At 42.6% G+C, this 21,693-nt stretch overlaps 1 protein-coding gene and 1 non-coding gene across 2 annotated transcripts in view; one reads left to right on the forward strand and one right to left on the reverse strand.

Moving 5' to 3' along the window:
* Positions 1-21,693, reverse strand: part of LOC126203814 (organic cation transporter protein) — a 514,638-nt gene that overhangs the window by 381,690 nt on the left and 111,255 nt on the right. The gene's annotated exons all lie outside the window — the stretch shown is intronic.
* Positions 16,533-16,607, forward strand: Trnas-cga (transfer RNA serine (anticodon CGA)). Its single transcript has one exon. It is a non-coding gene; the product is annotated as a tRNA-Ser (tRNA).

Below are 21,693 nucleotides of genomic sequence, written 5' to 3' on the forward strand. Positions count from 1 at the left end.
AAACAGAAGCCTTCTAAACAGAAGCCTTCTAAACAGAAGCCTTCTAAACAGAAGCCTTCTAAACAGAAGCCTTCTAAACAGAAGCCTTCTAAACAGAAGCCTTCTAAACAGAAGCCTTCTAAACAGAAGCCTTCTAAACAGAAGCCTTCTAAACAGAAGCCTTCTAAACAGAAGCCTTCTAAACAGAAGCCTTCTAAACAGAAGCCTTCTAAACAGAAGCCTTCTAAACAGAAGCCTTCTAAACAGAAGCCTTCTAAACAGAAGCCTTCTAAACAGAAGCCTTCTAAACAGAAGCCTTCTAAACAGAAGCCTTCTAAACAGAAGCCTTCTAAACAGAAGCCTTCTAAACAGAAGCCTTCTAAACAGAAGCCTTCTAAACAGAAGCCTTCTAAACAGAAGCCTTCTAAACAGAAGCCTTCTAAACAGAAGCCTTCTAAACAGAAGCCTTCTAAACAGAAGCCTTCTAAACAGAAGCCTTCTACACAGAAGCCTTCTAAACAGAAGCCTTCTAAACAGAAGCCTTCTAAACCTTATAAACATCACATGACTTCCTTCCAAATACATGTCATGAAATAGTTTCGACGGTAGAATCAGAGAAACCAGAGCTCTGATAGAGGCGTACTGATGGTCTTTCTTCTCACGGAACACGAGACAGGAGGAGATAACTGGAGGACTATCCATAAGTTAACCTGCAATTGGCTATTAAAAATAAATGCTTGTTTTATAGCGCTTGCATGTTTGGAAGAGGAGACTTGGGAAGTCACGTTCCGTCAGTCATCTCCCTGGTTGCGTTCGCCAGTTTGTAAGCAGCGGGGCAATGACGTGGACGGCGTTATGACGTTTACCCGTAGATTAGAAGTACGTTCTGTCATCCGCTTCCTGCAAGCAGGAGGAGTCAGTACCGTCCAGATTCTTTGGTGGTTGTGTCGTGTGTGCTGCGATGCGGTTGTAAGTGAGGGAAAGTAAAGGTTGGTCGCACAGATATTCATGATGAGTATGTTCGAGGGAGACACTCAAATGGGGCTGATGAACTGGTGCAACGTGCCAAAATTGTGCGAGACTTCGGTTCACAATATTACTGAACTTTCTGGAGATGTGCCTTAGATGACAAGGTCAGCTCTCTTGTCACTGAAAGGTACGGTTACCATAAGCTTCGTGCAAGGTAGCCACCAAAATCTTTTACCGATGTTCACAAAAGTAAAAGAATGGTTTCAGCGTTGATATTCCTTTAAGGGCCACCACGAAGTGTGGGAAGAGTTCCTGATCAGAATCTTGACTGTGTATGAGACATGTGTGCATACATGAAGGAACAGCTCACACAGTGGATGAAACGTCATCGCCCCGAAAAGCACAAAAACTAATTCTGTCAAACAGCTAAACGATCATTAAAATTGATTCGGATAGGAAAGGAATTTTGATAACAGATTTCATGAGAATAACGAGTGAATGTAGTTGAACACCACAAGTTTATTGTGAAATTGTTACGGAACTCCGAAGGTTAATCGAAAATACACAGCCCAGAATGCTCACCCCGTGATTCTACTTCGCGACAATGAGCTACCTCGTACTGTGCATCGAACAAAGGAAAAACTAGGAATTTTCGGCTGGGTGACTTTTCAACATCATCTCTGAGGGCCTTACTTTGCACCCTAAGATGAAGGCCAGACTGGCTACTCTGCACTTCACGGACGACGTTGAGCTCAAACACACTGTCAGCAACTGGTTGAAGCGCCAGGCGGACCATTCTTTGGTGAAGGGATGAAGAAGCTGGTATAATGGTACGACAAATGTTTGAATTTGGCTCTCGACTGTACGGAGGCGGAATTTTAACATGTAAGGACAGACTGTAAAAGGGATTACTGAAAATGGCTCACCAGAGGGAAGAAATGTATGCACGCGAAAATTTGCAAATAAATACCACGAGATCCGACATTCAAATGATCCCAGTTTGGTACCAGTGCACACGCAGTGGCGCAGCATTTGGGCATGGAACCACACATAAACGGCGCAGAGTGGACGAGTCAGACGCATGACGATCACATCCCGACTCTAGGTGGACCTTAGTAGACACGGAATGCTAAATAGACGTGCTAGACAACGAAAAGCCAGTTTGGAGGGAGCCTGACCATCGGCACAAAAACCGCAGACTGGTCGACACGCCTTGTGGCTCGCCAAGTCGATCGCTGCGAGTGTTCAGTCAGGCGATGTTGGGAACAGCGGACACGAGATTTCACGCAAACGCGCGTCTTACTGGGTCTGGAGCGATCAGGAAGATGACGAGGCAACAGGATCGAATGATCGCGTAGCAAGCGATCAGAGATGTTACAGTTACTCGCTCCGCGGTACAAGCAGATGTACAGGTGCCACTTGTACCACAGACCACCTCCAGGTGCCTTGCGGATGAGAATTTGCTATTCGGGCGCCCTTGTTGAGTATTGCCGTTAACACCGAGACATCGGCGACTCGCTCTACAGTGGTTGCCAAGCCATATCGACATGGACTGCCAAAGATTGGCAAAACGTGGTGTTTGGTAATGAAACCCGACTCGTTTTGAGGATGGATGAAACCGCATACTGATTTGGACGACGGTTCGCGTCCGGCCATCCTGATTTAAGTTTCCGTGATTTCCCTAAATAGCTTCAGGCCCTTTGAAAGGGCACGGCGACTTCCTTCCCCATCCTTCCCTAATCCGATGGGACCGGTGATCTCACTGTTTAGTGCCCCCCTCCCCCGCCCCCCCCCCCCCCCCCCCCAAATGGCACAGAGACCAACCGGTGTGGGGAGAGCCTGATGAACGGTACAGTTCCACCCACGCTGTCACGCGCCACATCACCCGCACAGCCGGCATAGTAGAATGGGGGAGGGGGGGGGGTGCACAGCATGCGATGGCCAATCCCTGCTAATTGTGGCACATCGAAGATTAACGGGCCAGCCTTATGTCGATGACATTCAACCTCCTGTGGGACCTTTCCTACATGCATTACCAGGGGCACTTTTCCAGGAAGATAACGCTGGTCCGCATCAGCTTGGGTTGTTGGAGGCTTCCTGTGTCATGTTGTTCCTACTCTTCTATAGCAGGCCTGCTCCCTGCACTTGTCCCCTGTAGAACATGTGTGGGACCAGATGCTGCCGTGTTATTCTGTACACGATCTGGAGGTGGCTGTTCAGGATTTGTGGGAATTTCAGCCTCAGGACGACATCACACGTTCTAATCATTATCCCGGACCGTGTCGTGGCTTATACTGAAGCGAAAGGAGGTCCAACGCGTTATTAAGGTTGCACTGCACTTACCTCCTTGTACTCAATGCATCTGTTTACTTGTCTTTATTTTGGGATCAAGTGAATCTCTTATCTGTTTCATTATGTCTAATAAATTTCATTTCGATCTAATGCTCTCCACTAATTTTTTTTATTAACCAATTGGTGGTTAATTTACGAATAGCCGTCGCAGTGATACCCGCTGTACTCTCAGCTACATGCACTAAGGTGGGTTCCAGACCACAAACTTAAGCGTTCACGGTCAAAGTGCCGACTACACGAAACGTTAGTCGCTCCGCAGTTAGAAGGCGGTGTACTGCGTACCCATTACGGATTACACAACAGAATCCATCTTGGCACGACAGTACAGCACCATGTAATGGGTCCGCGTGTCCGCCAGCACAGTTGCACAACTTCACCGGCGAGAGAAGATCCGAGTCGTTACGACGGCTGATGACTTTCCCCTCTGTAGAGGCGCCAGTGCAGCGGTCTGCTCGCAGGCGCGCTCTACGAGTTACTGACGGGCTCCACACGAAATCACCAGCTTCCTTCACAAAGCAGCTCACATTTCTGTGCCCACATCCTACTCCCAACGAGCACACACTGCCTCCAGTTGCTTTAGACGAGATTATTCACGTGGAACAGAATGACTCGCTTGGCTCGCTGACTAAGGGGAGCCAGTTAAAAAATTCAGATTTCTGTTTCAACGGTATCTTATCGCTTCTTCCACCTCTAGTAAAAATTTACATACGTGAAAAATGCCAAGTTGCATCGTGGTTCAGAATCCATGTTTGACTCTTGATTCTCCTCCGGTGACTGGATCAGTCAGGTTAAGGAGGAATGCTAGGTCGGCTTAGTAAAAACTGTCCTACGTTACGTCATACACAGAGCAGCAATTTGTGGCATCCACTTACAACTTTAAGAGTGGACACAGTGCTAATACAGACCCAAAAAATATACAAAAGTGACAGGTTCTGTGATGAGTGATTTGTTTAATGAGGCGTTTCGATATGATCATAATCAGATAATCTGATAAAGTAACAAAACCAAAAATAGCACAGCGGAAACAGATTCACAACTGTAAAAGTTATTACATAAATATTTCACAATCTGGCGCACAATTTACAGAAAGGTGCATACCAAATGTGAACAGGACGTACATGCGAGAAGCATGGAGTCATGTAACTAAGACACACGTCAAGAGGACACTGGTTGGTTAAGACGACCTGTGCCGCTTAAGTTAACAAACTAGCCACTAGGTCTCATCAGTTACGTGGCGTAAGCCTTATAGATTCACTTACTCGTTACGGATAATAGAAAGGCATAGCCTTGGACTTAATCAGATATATATTTGTTTAAAAAAAATACAAGAGATCATCATTAACATAAATAGTTTATAACCGAATGACAGTAGGGAAGGAGAAGGGAACAATACAGGGAACCAGCACTGGGGGGAGGAGGGGGGGGGGTAACCATCAATAGGCCGTAGAAGATTAATTTATTATTGGTGGAAAGGAAACATTCGCATGAAAATACGTAACAAAATTAGAAATAGGACATGGCCTCGTAAGGTCATGCATACAAAAAATGCTTACTTAAAAGAAATAACCACTTCTTGTAAGGGGGGGGGGGAAGCTAGAAAGGGGAGGGGAGATTTACCCTGTAAGAAACAAACGTTCTGCTGGGCAAAAACGGAAATTCATTTTTTCACCCGCGACATATCAAGTTTTTGTGGTTTGTTGTTCTATTATATTTTAATGAGTAATGCGTAAATTTTAACATGTTTTGTTTTATTTTAGACTAGACATTTAAAAATCAACGCAGCTATAATCATAGTTGGAAATGGGCATTAATTCACTTTTTATCAAATTCGGGTACATTTACTTCGTACATCAGTACATTTTCATGCCATCTGTGTTAAAAAAAAAACTTACACGAAGCAGTTGGAACTAGATATACTCAAGATGAACGATAAGGCACGAAAAATCAGTGTTTGATAACCGTTCCATGATTTTCTTCGATTTCTCAATCGCATCCTTATTTTCATGATAAGGAGACTGTGACATGTCCAGGATTCTTTTAATTATTTGAAATTCTCCATATAATGAGACGATATTCAGTTGATTGATCCTTAAAAGTTGCGCAGGTTTTTGAAAGTGGTCGTAGTTTATTGGTGATGTGAAGTTTAAAAACGTCTTGGAAAGAATGTTTTCTGGGAAATCATATCGTGGTAACAAATATCCTACAAAACTGTAGGAAATCGTTCCGAATAGATTCTTTGTATTAGCGCTTAAGTCACCCATTACTTCTGTTTTCTTACTTCCGAAAAAGTAATCTTTTCGCGAATCCTGCGCATTTCAGCATACACGTCAACAACTGACAATCTGATTCAACCTTCTTCAATTCTGCTTCTACCGAAAATATTACATTATTCACAAACGACAAATATGCCAAAGTTTTTTTCCTCTTATTCACACGTGATTATCTTTTCTAATAGACGAGTGCATTCATTGCGAAATTCCAGAAAATGAGATTTTAGTGCAGGCCAAATTTTTTGTACTTTTTTGACAGCAGGACCAAGAGACAAAAATCTTTTTGGCAACGTGTTTTCTTATTTCTTCCCACTGCATCTCATTCCCTTCAAATCGGAATTGCAAGTCCGCTCTTCTTTTCGAAGATCTGCTGAAGTGACCGAATATTTTCAGTATCAAACTTTCTACATCCACTTCAATTTTATCAGTACCGAATTTTTTCAGCATTGTGGATAACGTGGACGGGGCAACCAGCTTCGACAATTTTATCATTTTCAGTTAAAATAAGTGTACGAATGGAAAGCTTTCTGCTGAAGCTTACAGTAGTGTTGTCATTGGGGAATGGCGAAACTTTATTTAAAGACGATCCGTTCTTCTCCAAAGTGCCTTTGGAACTTTACGTGCACTTTCATCGTTACATTCTACAACTTCAAGAAGACTGTTTACAGCCCTCGTATCATAATGAAATAATCATAAGAAAATTGGTAATATTTTATATTTTTATTACTTGTATCTGTCGCTATAGAAACGAATGGATTCTTTCTTGGATTGTCTTTACAACATTTTTAACAGATTCTTTGCCCATACTTCGCATGCTACGCTTACACTTTTGTTGTTCTAATACTTTGGAAGATTTTTGAATCACTGCAGATATATAGTGATTTGTATGAAAACATACTATTGTAACTAAGAGAGTACTTTACCGTGTAGTGAACTGATGCGAGTTTCCCAACTGTGATCTTGTCCCTGTCCGAAGCAGATGGTTCAGGCTTCGAGAAATATTCGGATAAGGTACTTGATGCTCCATTGCTAACAGCAGTCATGTGATATTTAGTAGATGCAAGTTGTTTTACATCAGCAACGCCTCCATGAGCACACGAGCAATCTTCATAGCACAGGCAGCAGTACGCCTTGTACGAGTTTTCTTTTACTTGTCTTAACCAGGAATAACTATTTTCCCAGTTCAGATTATACTTTAAGTCTTTTGGCTTTCTTCGAAGCTATTCCACCGCCTGCAGAAGTATCTGTGTCACTGCCATTAAAACCACTTATTTTGTCTATACGGTAGCTTTAGAAATAACTCACAAGCGTAACATGTTCAACGATCAGCAGTTCTCGCAAAACGATGAACCAAGTTTTAAACTAGAATGACAACAATGGAATTAAAAAATCCTTCCAGTATTGTTGACACGCGCTGGCGTAGCATTTGAATGAGGTAACAAACGAACGAAAATACATAATTGTAGAATGGAAGTGGGTGTGGTGATAAAGTACAAGAATGTACAACAAACCGAAGCAAACAGTAACACGCGCTGCGCCGCGCGAGTATGGGAATCTGCGAATGTCGACCCTGCACGGCACTATCGTAGACAGACAGGCGACTTCCACGCTGTACGTGCGTGGATAATAGATACTCGCTAGTTGTAGCGCGAAACATTTCGCAGTAATAATCAAACAAGATAGAAATATGGGTCAGAAAAAAAAAACGTCAACACTAATAACGCTTAACAATTGGTTTGTAGAGGGGAAGACGGCCCCTGTTTATTCGTTAGTTAACTCTGCCGGGCTACATGCCAATGATTTTTTGAAATTTTCGACGAACTAATGGTTGACTAGCTTAACTCCCATTAGTTCTAATATACTTTAGGTTACAGTAACAGTTCACATAGGTCACCTAGATTTTTAGCCCAAACGTTTCACTTTCGGGCCTTGCTTCCTGGACGCAAGTTTTTACATTTTCTAATGCCCACAGTTTTCACTCCAACTCCAATACCGATACCAATATAAACTACTTACGCGCCCATGCGCCTGTTAGACATTCCTGATTTTGTTATCCTTAGGGATTTCGTACCTTAGATCTCACAGTTTGTATTTTATCTGTTATCTGGTCTACATGATTTTAGACTGATGTGATATTTTATTCCCTCTCATACGTTTGAAATAAACAAAAACTTTTGTTCCTAATAAATACATTTTACTTACTCTGACGTGCTTGCGGATTTGACTTCATCAGCTTCCATATTTACACACATTGCAAGCCTCTTAATATCATGCAGGCTTCTGCAACGTAAATTCATTAGTTTGTTTTCAACTAGTTTCACGCGCGCTGCTTCACCAGCGTAGAATGTATGGTCTGCACAGGTTTCTTGTTTTCCCTTAATCGAGTTTTTATGCTGTTTACAAATTGCAACAGCTTCTAATCTTTTCACGGTAACTGATTTGAATGTGATGAAGACGACATTGTTGCGGTGCAAAATTGGTTACAGATTCAACCGAAAAACGTATTTTCTGATGAAATAAAAAAACTCGTAAAACGTCGGGAAAACTTCATTGAAGTCCAGGGAGGTTACGTAGAAAAATAACGCACGTTTCAGTTTTCTATCATCAGAATAAGTACAGCTTTTCACAAATGTGCCTTTACTTTTTGAATTCCCGTCGTATACCTGTCCGTAGATGATTTTGTAAAGAAGCTTTACCTACAATGTACTTTTAAAGATACAACAAGGGACGGCTTTTCTGATAGTGCATACGCGTGAATAGTCAGTTTCGGCATTAACATCTATTTATAAATAACTGTTTAACCATGGGTAACGCCACGGTCCAAGCCAGTAACATATGTAATTATACTAACCCCCTAAGACATCCCCCCCACTAGTAAAAGCACAAATCGCACACTGCACGGTAATTAAGGTCACAGAAGCGTGATGTTAGCTCGACTTCTAGGTTTTTGTTGATCCTGCCTTTTGCGTTCTTGTGGTGATATTTCCATAGGAACTTCCATCCCCTTACATTTCTTTATATCTAAAAAAAGTGAAATGCCAATTTTAATAACTTTACACACACACACAGACACACACACACACACACACACACACACTGACACACACACACACACACACACACACACACACACACACAGACACACACACACAGACACACACACACAGACACACACACACACACACAGACACACACACAGACACACATACACACACACACATACACACATACACACACACACACACACACATTTCTTAAAAGCTTTCATCCCTATTTCACCGTCATAGGGGTTTAATTTTCAAAAGCAGCGAACCATTTTGTTTGTTTGTAACCGAGAAATCAAATGCCAGTTTTCACAGATGTAGCTTCGAAATTACTTTAGTAGTTTTCTCAATGATTTCTGTTAAAAAACTTTCACCCACTATTTCACTCCCATAGGGATTAAATTTCCAAAAACGCTGATACACGTGTTATCTGATCGAGAAACCAAATACCAATTTTTTATGTCTAGCTTCGGAATTTCCTTAATAGCGACTTATTTCCAAAAAACCTTTCGTCTCCTATTTAACCCCCTTAAAGTTTGAAATTTCGAAAATTTCCTTCTTAGATGACGCCTTCAGTATAAAATGAAACCTTCTCGAAATCTTAACGCGATGAGTCTGAGTCAGTCGGGACATTACCTTTCATGTATAGAGAATATTTTCGCTGGTTCTGTTGACTCACTCTGGCCTCCCCTTGGGAAAAATTCCCCTCTCGAACCCTACTTGTACACGAAGTGGTTATTTCTTTTACATAAGTGTTCTTTGCATGTAAGGTCCGATGAGGCCGTATATACACTACGCCTATTCGGTTGTAAACTGTTTGTTATGTTAATGATAATCTCTCGTCTGTTTTCTGAAAACCAGAAAGATGTGTATTTCTCATTAAAGTACTTCTTGGCTATGCCTTCCTATTCTCCATTATCTGTAACTAATAAGTGACTGTGCAGCTTTCGTCACAATTGATGCCACCTAGTGGCTAGTTTGTTAACTTATGCGGCATAGGTCAACTTAACTGGCCACTGTCTTAGCATGTGTCTAACTTACAAGACTGTGTGTTTCTCGCATGTAGGCTGCGTTAACATTTCGTATGTATTTCTCTGAACATATGTATTTATATGATAGTCTGTGAAATATTTATCAAATAACTTTATCAATTAGTCTGTTTCCACTGTACTATTTGTAGTTCTGTTACTTTTTCAGGTTATCTGATGATTATCTACGGAGGCGTCATTAAACAAGTCAGTCACCACAAAATCAGTGACATTTTATTGTCCACATTAGCACTGTTTCGACGTTTAAAGATACCGAAAATGGATGCGTAATTCTGACATGACTGTATGTCACAGTTAAATTACAACTTTTTCTACTTACTGCCCCATGCAATCTGGAAAGTGGAGTCTGCCGTGTAATCCTGGCCCTGGACGTCTGGCTACTGTCCCAGGCACCGACGCAAAACGCCACGTAAATCTGTTCAGGGTGAGAGCTGAGCTCGCATACTAGTGCCTGGGATGGATCCCACGGCCCACGCCTCAGACACCTTCCCTCGTATGAAAGCCGGTAAGATGAAGGCCTGGAGTACCCATTATCACTGATAAGGTCTCACGCACTACGCTCGTAGCAACGATATCCCGTCCTACCCTCTCCAGACATATGTCACCGCTACTACTAAGCCAACATCACACCATCTATGCGAGGTAGACGCTCGTTCCCTTGATGTCTATAAACTGAAATCCACTGATGTGCAAAACTAAACGACGAAGGTTACTTTCCCATGATTTGTCATTGCGAAGTAACAACTCGATGAAACTTGCACCATGCGTAAAAATGCTGCACTGTAGTGCAGAATGTAACCGGAAGGAATACGGAGTAAGACTAACAGGAACGAGATTTCTATTCAAAGAAGATACTTACGCACAAGTCAGTGCAATTTATGATGGTCCCCTGGACATTACAAAAGGCGGCACATGCTTCTTAATTGGTTGTTTGATCACCAAACACGGCAACGTATTGCGGGCTTTCAGTTAATATGGGGTGGTGGCCCACAACTACGTACCCTCAGAGTTGAAATATTTCTAGTTTCGGCTGGTTTGGTTGTCTAGGGGCTGGGATACGTAGTTGCCGCATTACAAGCCAAATACTGCTGCGTCTGCAGTATACAATACGAATATACACATGAATCGAATGGTCGAAGGTTCGTATCATTCGGCAATTGCGAATTTTGAATGAAGAGACATTTATAAATGAAAAATTGCAATTGAATAAAATCTGCTGCAGATGCTATTCTTAACGACTTTAAATGATGAGTACGATAGTAGACGTACCTATAACAACGCCGTTTATTACTACAAAACACTTATTGATGTCTATGGTCCAGCAATTAAAATATAAGTTGAATAACAGGACACAATAGATTCATACTTCTCGTAATTAGTTATCAGCAACAACATAGCTCGCGAGATATTCACTTCTAAACGCATACTATCAAAGGCCTTAGAATATATAGTCCATGACCAGCTCACCAACTACCTAACTACTAACAACCTACTAGACGAATACCAATCAGGTTTCCGTAAACATCGAAGCACAACATCCGCACTGATAAAGGTGACAGATGACCTGAAACTTGCCATGGACAGACAAGAAGTGACCATGATTTGCTTCTTAGATTTCAGCAAAGCATTTGATACTGTCGACTTAGACATCTTACTTGCCAAACTTAGCGGTCGAAATTTCTCACCAAGTACAGTGCAATGATTTCGCTCATACATGACGTCTCGTCAGCAACACGTCCTGTCCGGGATTATAAAATCACAATGCCGGCAGGTAGTGTCAGGCGTTCCCCAAGGCTCAGTATTAGGTCCTATACTCTTCTCTTCGTATGACAATGATGTGTAATCGGTTCTGACCTATTGCAAATATCATATGTATGTTGATGACCTTCAGTTGTATCTAAGTGCGAAACCAAGCAATCTTAAGAAAGCTATTGAAAATTTCAATACTAACCTCGATGCACTATCAAAATGGGCACAGGACATAGGACTAAAACTAAACCCATCTAAAACCCAAGCGGTACTTGTTGGTCACTAAGCTCATTAGCCCAAAACATCGGGAATCCGTACCATCTCTTATCCTGAATGGAACAAATATTAACTTCTCTCCCTCAGCTAAGAGTTTGGGAGTAATAATAGACGAAAATCTAAATTGGACAGAGCACGTAACTGCAGTGTGCAAAAAAGCATCAGCATCCCTTCATGTCCTACAAACATATAGAAAACTCTTCCCTTTCGATCTGAAAAAGTAATTAGTACAAACGCTTATACTCCCAATCACTGACTACAGCGATATTATCCTAGAAGGCCTCTCTCAGGAAAATTCGCGACTTCTGGAACTGGTTATGAATGCCTGCGTCCGATATATCTGTGACGTTCGACTTTTTGATCACATTTCACCAGCATATGCAAAATTGTCCTTGCTGCGTGCAGACAAACGCAGAGATTTCCATACACACTGTCATCTACTGCCTTATAAATGTACACTGTCCCTCATATCTCTCCTCGTCCTTAACGCTTATGTCGGAACAACATGACAAACACACGTTCCAATCATAATAAAATCCTCTGTTCCACTGCATCGCTGAGTCACCTTCTCCAAGTCCTTTACAGTAGCGGGCACCCGACTCTGGAATAGCCTCCCTCGTTATGTCAGAGAACTTAAAAACACGTCCGGCTTCAAACAACGGTTAATGACGTATCTACTTAAGCAACAGTAATGCCTTCCTCTGTACTTGAATGCACTTCACCTCATTACTTCCCTCTTCCCCCCTCCTTAAATCTCCCATACCCAAAACTCGCTATACTAGTTAAAATCTACTTTACACACCAAGATATTAATGTACATCTGCATAAATCTTCATTACCATCGCCAATTTTTCTCATGTTTATCATTATTATTTGATTTTTTACTGTTATTATTATTGCTTTTATCATAATTTGTATGTATAGCACCTGTTGTAAACATACTGCTATCATTTACTTTATTAGGTCTTAGTCATTACTCTTTATTCATATAGTCACTAGAGTAATCTAATTTTCTTATTTAAACTATTGTCATGATGTAACTCTGATGTGAAAAGCTGCATGTGTGGAACACTGGTCCGATGTAAGAGAGGGCCTGATGGCCCTAATCTGATCAGGTTAGATAAATAAATAAATGAATACTACGTCTTCACTGCAGAAGCCACGGAAGTCTCACAAGTCGGCACTACGAAATATGTCTATCTCCCGCGACCACGCGCAAACTGCTCCACTCTCCAAGTCTTTCCTGCGACAGTACGTCTCTGCTTCCCGTCCAGCACCTCCTCTGTCCTGTCCCGTACTGTACTTCGCGCCGCACTCTTGGGAACTCCCCACTCCTCTCTCCAAACGATCCTCCTCCCCAACCTCCATACGTCTCTCCAGGTGTCCCTCTAGGAAACGACCGCTGTGATTGGCTAGAGCGCTCCCGCCCTGTCTCCAAGCCAACACACACTCACAATCAAACACATTCGAAATACTGGGTTTACATTTAAATAACTTGAAATTAAATAAGTATTCCTACGGCTGGGCCATAAACACGCTATAAAACACATTACTAAATACATAAACAAATTAAATAAACATAGGTATGTCAAAGGAATAGAAAGAAATAAGCCATTAGCCTAATGTCTCTGTGCTTTCTAAAACACAGTAAATATTTGACCAATTTCTTCATGAATAGTACATATAGGATATAAACAAACACATACACGAATAAATATATTTATAAGCATGCTGCTACCGTTTTTTCGTGTAACTGTGGAGTACTTATGGCCTGACGCGATCGATAGTAATCGGCTTCTTTGACCTCCAGTAACTCATGTACTATTCAAGTTACATGCCTGTAATTTATACCAATTTAGGTTTACGCTAATAGCTTTCTAAAGACACGCCGATCGACAAAATATGATGAACCGTTTACATTATGAAATCTTGTATAATTTATCGTCAGATACTAAACTTTAAACTAATAAAGATATTGAAAATCTGATTACACCACCAGAATCTTAGTGAAAATAATGGTAATGTACATGTTTTTTGAGTTATCGTGATTCATGTGGCTACTATTAATTTCTATATGAACTGTGAAATGTCTGCCATTAAGGTTTCACAAAGTCCTTCATCTTTGGAACTCCCGGCGTGTCTCCTTCATCGACACAGCATCGCTACGGAATTCCCAGCCATGTGTCGCCTGGACCACATCCTGGGGCTACCCCTTTTCGTCAGCTAACGTTCGGCGCCACGTGGCTGCTGCCGGGCGGCCACGCCAACTCCGAACTTGGAATATTTTCAGGGCGCCACACTCACCGCACAGTATGCTCTGCACCGTGCTTCTATGCTAGACACGAGGTTGGTAAGCACATTCCAAACGTGCTCGATGGGATCTAAGTCAGGAGAACGCACAGGCAGTCCATTCGTCCAATGTCATTCAGTTCGAAGAGCCCCCCCAACTGCACTGTTCGATGCGATCGCACACTGCCGTGCATAAAAATGTGGTCACGGTTGACCGCAACCCCTGAAATGACACTTGCAGCGAAGGGGGTGCAGCGTCACAATAACGTTGATTGGTGCGTGCACCGAGTTCGAAGACTCTGAGATCAGTACACCGATGCAACATAATGCCTCCCCGTACCGTAACACGTGGACCACCACTGCTCAGGGCTGCATTTCGTGTTCCCCGCCTCTCGCCATATGAGGATATGTCCAGAATCACTACCCAGACTGAATGTGCTCTGATCCGAGAAGATCATGCGACCCCACTCCTCATTGGTCCAGTCTTTATGCTGCTGGCACCATCGCAAACGGTGCCAGCAAAGTGCAGGTGCCAGCGAAACAGCACACTGGTCGTCGGGCAAAGGGACCATCCTCACGAACTCGCCGTGCCACTGGAGTATGAGCATGGGTCCTTGTACTCCAGTTAAATGCGGTTGCAACTGCACCCGCCGTTTGACGTGCGCCCCTTCTTACCTGTCACAAAATATAGGTCATCTGCTGTTTTAGTTGACCATAGTCTACCACCTCCTATCCTTTGGACAGCAGTGCCTGTGGTTCGGAATGCTCGCAATGTGCGTGAAACAATGCTGTGTGAAATACCAAACCCCTAGGTTACACGTCGCATTTCGTCGTCCTTACAGTTCCCCAATCATTCTTTCCCATATGAGGTCATCCAATTGTTGTCTTCGAGCCACGCTGTGATGACCACCACGACAGTGCACTGTAACTGCACGCTGGTCGAAACTGTCTTCTCCCGTTCCTTCAACTGCCCCGTGTTCCGGGGCCAGACCCATTTGGCACTACAGTCACGCTACGCTGACGCCGTGTGGCGTCCCAGTTCCTGTGCACGACTAGCAATATTCATTTCCACCGAGTACTTAATCAGTTATATTACTTCGTTTAGCTCATCTTTAAGTTCTGCAGAGAAGTATGTGCTATAAAGCCAGGAGGTTTGATACACTGACCTCTTGTGTTCTGCCTATACTTTGGATGTCAAGGAACCATGATTTCATATTATAGTGATTGCCAAAAATGTGAAGCACTCTGCAGACATCGTGAGATGTCAATAGAACTTCGAAGACGTAAACACCATCGGCGACTATGTAAATCATTGGATATACTATTCTCTGTGAAAGATAGAGGTGCCACTGGAGTGCATTAGTGTTGTTCGTTTCTAATGTTGTTACTGGACCTGGTGGGGTATGGAAGGGCGTGAACGGCGTCAGATTCAGGGTGATCACTGAAGGACAGAGAAGCTGCACACCGATATGACAGTGTTACCAGCACCTGGCAGACTTTGTAAAGGGCCTCATTGTGGGTTTCCCTATGTCTGCCTGGCCTAATCGTGTACTAACCAGATTTGTGGAGCATTCGAATGAGACAGTGCCCGGATGTTGGACTGTATGGGAACGTGAGAGTAGACAACCTAATCAAGGTTCCGTTCGAGCACGGCTGACCACAAGGTTGTTCCATATCGGCGCCTGAGATCCGACACCGCTCTGCGTCATCCCACACCACTGGTCGGCGACTAGCAGCAGCCGGACCAGGGAATCTCCGTCCCTTATGTAAGCTGCCGTTAACACAACACAATCGGCTGCTTTTGGAGTGCTACAGTGACTGGGAAGTATCGACTTCTCATGACTTTCGTGTTCGGAGATAATCTGCGGTTCTGCAGTACCAGGAAGCGAACATGTTGGCGACCTGCGGAGATGTCCCATTCCTCCAATGTTTTACAGAGAGGCGCACCAGAGTTGCACCTGCCATCATCATGTGGGGAGCCACACTGGAGGACTTCATGCCACGGATGTTAGTAAGGGAGGGAACTCTGACGGAACAACAATACGTCGTGGAATCCTGGTTCCTCACCTGTTATCTTTCATGTCTTGTGGTCCCATTTTTCAACAGGAAAATGCTTGTCTACGCTTGTCTCCGCTTGTCTCCGTGAATTCTCTGCATCATGTTGAGTTACTCCCGCGGCCAGCATCATCTCCAGATCTGGAATGAGATTTTCACTCTGCAGCGGAGTGCGCGCTGATATGAAACTTCCTGGCAGATTAAAACTGTGTGCCGGGCAGAGACTCGAACTCGGGACCTTTGCCTTTCGCGGGCAAGTGCTCTACCAACTGAGCTACCCAAGCACGACTCACGCCCCATTCTCACAGCATTACTTCTGCCAGTACCTCTTGTCCTACATTGCAAACATTGCCCACGCTGTGGCTAAGCCATGTCTCCGCTGTATCCTTTCTTTCAGGAGTGCTAGTTCTGCAAGGTTCGCAGAAGAGCTTCTGTTAAGTTTGGAAGGTAGGAGACGAGGTACAGGCAGAAGTAAAGCTGTGAGGACGGGGCGTGAGTCGTGCCTGGGTAGCTCAGTTGGTAGAGCACTTGCCCGCGAAAGGCGAAGGTCCCGAGTTCGAGTCTCGGCCCGGCAAACAGTTTTAACTTGCCAAGAACTTTTGATCTCCAGATCTGTCTGCGACAGCACACGCGGGGGAAGAGAGGTCATCTCAGCCGCCGCCGGACCAGAATCCAGGCCATCAAGGACCAGCCAAGCATTCGTGGATCAGCTTGCCTCAGGTGGGGGTAACTGCTTCCCAAACAGATCAGCGTAAGCCTGCAGGTCAGGTGGGGTGTGACGTCATGCTGAGAAGTGGGCTCTTACTGCCGAGTTCTTTGTAAATTTGACTCGAGTTCATGATCTCTGAAATATGATCACATACACTCTCGCCCCGTAAAGTTTCTTTTCCTCCTACCTTCCCACGTGCTTCAGCTTTTTTGTCAGGCAGTGTATAGCGATTATATTTATAGAACTGTTAATGTAAAAGCGACTCTTGTAGAAAATAATATAAATTATTAATATGACAGCTTCTGGCGAGTGTGTGAATGTTTGAAAGAACATTTTTCTCCACTATCCTTTTGTTTCTATGTCGTTTACGGCGGGGCACTGTTTCTATCCTTCAGATAACCTGGCTTCTATAAGAGCACAAGGAAGAAAGCTTTCTCAGCAGGTTTCACGGATGATTTCTTCTCTTATCATCAGCTGATTTCTAGTGTCATCTTGATGAAACTTTTCCACCAGTTTCCTAATTATTATTTTCTCGTCAATATAACAAGTAGGAGACTCTTCAAAATGTCCCAATATTCATCACATTCTAAAATAAAATTTTCTTTTGAAAAAAATTCTGGTTGTAAATACGTCTCTAAAGTTACAAAAATTACACTGATCAGCCAAACTTTGACAAAGGGCGGAGTATTGTTATGCAGAGCCTGTGAACGGGTATCTCGTAAGCGGCGAAACTGTTCGAAAGTTCACGTGCTGCTGTCATGAGGATCTACGAAAAGAGGTAGGAGGACAGTGAAACAACCACTAAGCGCTAAATGGTTGGGCGTCCGCGACAGAGCGTGGGGGTTCGGAGGCTTATTTGCTCCGTAAACTAGTATAGAAGCTGGTGTGTGGCATCTCTGACGAAAGAGCACAAAGGTGGTGCATGCAGAAGTGTTTCGGAGCACACCGTTCATCGCACATTGTTGAACATGGAACTCCGCAACAGACCACCCCTGCATTTTCACACGTTGACCCGACGGCATCGTCAGTTACAATTACAGTGGACACGGGATCAGCGGTATCCGACCGGCGATCAATGGAAACGTGCCGGCTCTTCGAATCAAATTTTCCTTCACTGGATGGATGGCTTTCTCCTCAAACGCCACCGTCGAGCTGAGCGGCGGCCTGAAACGTGCAGCGCGCCACGGATGCAGGCTGCTGGGAGCAGGGAACAGTATTATGCTGTGGGAGACATTCTCCTGCGCTTACATAAGGCCTTTGGTAGTTATCGAAGACTCGCAGACAGCTGCGCACCATCTGCTTTCCTTCACTCAGGATGTCTTTCCCGAAGGCGATGTTGTCCTTCAGCAGTTTAATTGTCCGTGTCTTGGAGCCAGAACATTGCTATAGTCGTTTGACGAGAATCATAGTGGAATCACGATGTCTCGGCGACCAAATGCTCGTAATGTAAATGCTATGGAACCCATCTGGGTCGCTATCGGACGCGATCACAGCGCACTCAAATCAGCGGACCATTATTTACGCTAATTACATGACCTGTGTGTAGGCGCCTAATCCCACATACCTCGACAAACCTACCAACAAACTGTCGGATCCCTGATACCCAGAATCAGTGATATATTTCGTTCCAAATACCAACAAACAAGCTACTAAGCAGGTCGTCATAATTTTTTGGCTCATTAGTATCTCTTCTCAGTTGCTGGAAGATATATTAATCATCATCATACAACTGAGGAATCATATTACTGTCACATACACTGAAAGGTGGCTACACTGAGCCACAGCGCCAGAGATCGCTAGAGAGCATTGTTCCGCCGCCTCCACGGGCTGTCATTATTGAGATGTGCTAGAGGTCACTGCTTGGGGAGAGCTCGTAGTAGTCAGTTGGTGTTCAGATGTGCTAGTAGGGAGTGCTTGCTGAGATGTGATACTGAAAGGTTCTTGTTGAGATGTGGTAATAGCGAGTCGGTGTGGAGAGATATTGTAATGATTAGAGTGATTTTGGTCAATATATGAAGGTAACGAAACTTGATTTATTTTTCATTATTTCCATGTTTTAAATAATGCGTCATTACAGGTTCAGTCAACAAAGCATCTGGCTTGTGTTCGTGTATTAGAGTGTAATTCTGGTTTTCTTGAGTAATTATGGTATTTTTATTTTCTTTAATTAATTCAGTATAAATGATATTTAAAATTTCTTGTGTTATTGAAGAAGAACCGTGCCAGATGCGTACGTTGAGTCATACTCCCACACACAGAACAGTTACTCTTGTGCTTGTTGTTGCGTTGGTTTTATAGTTGCTGGGGGCTTAATTAATTAACTGTGTTAATGAAAATTTCCATTTCATTCTTTGTTATTGTTCTAAGCAGTCAGATTGCGTAACAATAACAGTCAGGGCCAACCGTTACGAGACTTCGTAATCGGACAGACAGCTACTAAAGCAAAAAAAAAAAAAAAATAAAATTATTTGCATTAATATTTTTATTAAGCCCCCATGCACGTGGCGACCCTGCCAGGATCGTCCCTTGGAATTCTTCTGATTGTAGAAATAGTAGACAGTAGGATTGTTGTAGTAATTTGTAGTTAGTAATTGTAGTCTATATTGCATGTGTAGATTTGGTAATTAGCATTCTTCTAATGGTATTTTTCAAAATTTAATTTTTATTGCCTTGTATACGCGTTTGACAATTTAATGCAATTATTTCAATTGTTCGTTAATCGTGTTTGAGGGAAGCATTTCGTGTGAAGGGTATTGTTGGAGATAAAGAGTCATTGTGTGTAATTTTCATATAGTGACGAGTTTTGTATATTTTGTAAATGATTACGCGATCAATGAAAAAGGCAAAAATGATGAATAGTGAGAATGACGAAATTGTTGACATGGCGAACTCGCCAACACAGGAGAACAGTATGTTGAATAATGAAGTGGAAATCAATTTAATAAGTCGGGAAAGTAGTCCGGAACCATTTCAAAATTTTTCTCAATCAGAAAATTCACAGAATACGAGATTAACGATAGAAAATTCTGGAATAGCATCAAACACAGATAGCTTTACAGCTATGACGAATGAAACTGGTTTTGCGGGAAATGTTAGGGGCGAAAGGAATTGCGAACAAGCTAATATGGAGCAGTTGATGGGTGCAATATTAAATTTGGGATCACAAATAGGAACAATTAAAACACAGATGGGAACAATGGAAACACGGTTAGACTCACTGGGATCACAGTTACGATCTGAATTAAAAACAGATAGGGGAACAATGGAAACACGCTTAGACTCACTGGGATCACAGTTGGGATCACAAATAGGCACAATTAAAACAGAGATGGAAACAATGGAAACACGGTTAGATTCACGAATAGGGACATGTTTCAAAAATATGAAAGATGAATTAAAGAAAGAAATCAGAGAAGAAGTACAACCGATTTTGAATGCTCACAATAATAGATTAATTGCAGTAGAGATTAGACAAAGGGAACAGGATAGAGAACAGGAGGAGAGAGATCGCGTGATAGTACAGAAATTTTCAGAGTTAAATTTACAACGTGCACACGATAAGGAAGAAATATTTGAGAGAATCGAGGAATCCGTACCAAATGACAGAATAAATAAACTAACACAACAATATGAACAGTTAACTACCAAATGTGTTAATACTGAAACCCGAGTCGCGACACTTACGGAAGACGTAAATAGACAGAAAGAACAAAGAGGTGATTTATCGGAAAGAGTTGAGGAGATTTCAGATAAATTGACAAGTCTTAGTTTAAATGGGGATAGAGATTCAGATGATACAGCTCCATGACCATTTGCAGAAACCGAAGAGTACCATAACATAAATAAGCAGGTTGAAAATCAGGGAAAGTTTAATGAACGCGTTAAAAGCGAAGTAGAGGCATTACGAAAGCAAGTCAAACAAATCGAAGGTGAAATCGTAGGAAAAGACAGCAGACGAATTTTAGTATCACAGATAGCAGAGGGCTTTGAAGAAAGTAATTTGCTTCATTTACGGGATGTAACAAGAGAGCGCCAGGCGCGCGAACTTGACAATAATCGACATTCAAACTGGGACAGACGCGGTAGGTCTTTGTCGCCGCGAGACGGAAGCTTTGACTGTAAACACTTCTTGACTATTCGGAAATTTAAGATCTTTTGCAATTCTAGGAATGACATACGTCCATGTTCATGGTTGGATCGATTTACGTGCGCACTTCCGCCAGATGTGCCACAGTGTCACAAACTGAAATTTATGTGCAGCTATTAAGTCCTCAGGGGATTCACTACACTAAGCGAATATGTGCTGTAGCGATCACAGGGCCCCGAGCTGTAGTGGTGCTATTTCCCTTTTAGTTTTCTGCACCGCTGCCTACTCTTTCACTATTCTTTGCATCTATAAAAACAACTCTTTTACTATCCATCTATCTAGACAGTAGGTAAAGAATAAGCGGATTTGACTGTTTTACCCAAAAGTGACTTTGGAAATTACCGTTTGGACTTATTGTATCTTCAGCAGCATTCATTCGTAGCTTAAATGAAATTTTACCTGTTTATCTTCGTGACAATATTACTTCTTATGTTGACGACATTCTTATTGCTAAACGTTCTTGGAGTGAGCACAACAAAATTTTGGATTCATTATTACGTATTTTTGCACGAGTTGGCATGACAGTGAACTTGGAAAAATCTGAATTTGGTCGTTCTCAGGTGAAATTTCTCGGTCACATTATTTCTACAGAAGGTATTCTCCCTGATCCAGAGAAACTAGACGCTATTCATAATTATGCTGTTCCTACCACAAAACGTGATGTTCGTAGTTTCCTTGGTGTCTGTAATTTTCTTAGACGCTTTGTTAGATTGGACAATTTGGCCACACCTCGTTTATGTGAATTATCTGGAAAAAATTCTAATTGGTGTTGGGATGAGGAAGCTCAGTCAGAATTTGAACAACT

This window comes from Schistocerca nitens, chromosome 9, assembly GCF_023898315.1.
Source record: "Schistocerca nitens isolate TAMUIC-IGC-003100 chromosome 9, iqSchNite1.1, whole genome shotgun sequence".
NCBI lineage: Eukaryota > Metazoa > Arthropoda > Insecta > Orthoptera > Acrididae > Schistocerca > Schistocerca nitens.